We start from the raw sequence: 1657 nt of genomic DNA, 5'->3' as shown, positions 1-1657 counted from the left end.
GAAGACAAGAAGCTATAGGAATACACAAATGCCGCTGATGGAAGTGGAAATGGGTACATTAACTCCTGAGACAAATTATTACATTTACCTGCCCTGACCCAGCGGTTTCCATTCTACACTTTAGGAAAAGAAAGTCTTGCATACACTCATTGTGAGTAAAATCATTCTAATAACCAAAATCTAGAAAAAGAAACCAAACCTCCAAGAAGAGAGAAAGGATCTATTAAACTGGGCTGTTGGGGCAATGTAATTAATACAAGACCTGTGCTGCCCAATACTGTCATTAGTTTCACGTGCTGGTTGAGCGCTTGTAGAGCAGCTGACCCCAAATGAAATACACAACGTACAAATACACACTGGATTTAGAAGATTTAGCACCAAAAAAGATGATACAAGCACTTTTATTTATTTTTTTTTTTTTAATTTTTTTAAGATTTTATTTATTTATTTGACAGAGAGATCACAAGTAGGCAGAGAGGCAGGCAGAGAGAGAGAGGAGGAAGCAGGCTCCCCACTGAGCAGAGAGCCCGATGCGGGGCTCGATCCCAGGACCTTGGGATCATGACCTGAGCCGAAGGCAGAGGCCTTAACCCACTGAGCCACCCAGGCGCCCCGATACAAGCACTTTTAATCTTCTATACTGGTTTAACGATGAAAGATCTTGGACTAGATTTAAAAAAAAAACCAACCTCATACACTTTCCTTCTTAGTTAACCAGCTTAAAAAAAACAAAACCCCAAAAAACAACAAAAACAAAACTTCAAACCCCCAAGCCTCTACTTGACGAGAGGAAGTAACTGACTTGTAAAACGTTAAACCCGAATGAAATCCTGTCATTTACAAACACGTGGATGGAACTAGATAGAAGATATTACGCTAAGCAAAATAAACCAAAAACAAAAATACCATATGACTTCACTCATATGTGGAAGTGAACAAACTCAATACACACACATAGGGGAAAAGAAACAAAACTAAGACAAACACAGGAGTAAGTTTTTAAACCACCGACCAGAGAGCCATAAGTAAAAAGTAAAGACCAGCACTTGCAACCAAACGACTGAACTCTCAAAACCCAACCGAAAACATACAAATGGAAAAAGCATTAAGCAGTCGAGTCCGTTGTAAACCACAAAATCACGTCACTCTCACATACGAGATACTGAATAAAAAAACAACCCCAAAACTCTAACACACCACCACCTCCTACAAAGCTAACAACCACATGAGTCTGTTTTTTGAACCTCACAAATTAGCCTCGCCGAAGCAAGGCCTCAAAAAATTGGGTTAAGACTCAGAATTGTTCCTCTCCACGGAAATCTTTAGTAAAAGGCGAAAGATTTATGCGATCTGAAGAGAAACCAGAGTATAAACACAACCTCTCTATCTCACATCTCAGGTAAAAGAAACTCCTAGTACAGTGATGGTGGCTGGTTAACGGCAAGATTCACTGCCTGAATAAAAAATTTTAGGTTACTCTGTAATTATATATCTAAATGTAAAACACACACAGGTGAAAGAATTTTTAAGTTTTATTGTTTTAAGTTTGTACCGTGTGCAGTGAAGTGCACTGTGGGTATGCAAATAATCGAGTCGCCGCTCTTTGGGTTCTGAAAATAGGTTAATATTCACACTGTACCTCGGCGTCTCCATTAGG

The 1657-nt window shown here is 39.3% G+C and overlaps 1 non-coding gene across 1 annotated transcript; it reads right to left on the bottom strand.

Annotated features, from left to right (window-relative positions):
* Nucleotides 1–1254: 1254 nt before the first annotated feature.
* LOC123388241 lies at nt 1255–1370 on the bottom strand. The gene has a single exon (XR_006602796.1). It is a non-coding gene; the product is annotated as a U5 spliceosomal RNA (small nuclear RNA).
* Nucleotides 1371–1657: the final 287 nt, after the last annotated feature.

The sequence above is a fragment of the Mustela putorius genome, unplaced genomic scaffold (assembly GCF_011764305.1).
Source record: "Mustela putorius furo isolate JIRA1106 unplaced genomic scaffold, ASM1176430v1.1 tig00003896_pilon_pilon_pilon, whole genome shotgun sequence".
NCBI classification, from domain to species: domain Eukaryota; kingdom Metazoa; phylum Chordata; class Mammalia; order Carnivora; family Mustelidae; genus Mustela; species Mustela putorius.
The sequence above is the reverse complement of the archived record's forward strand: the minus strand, read 5'-3'. Positions and strand labels throughout refer to the sequence as shown.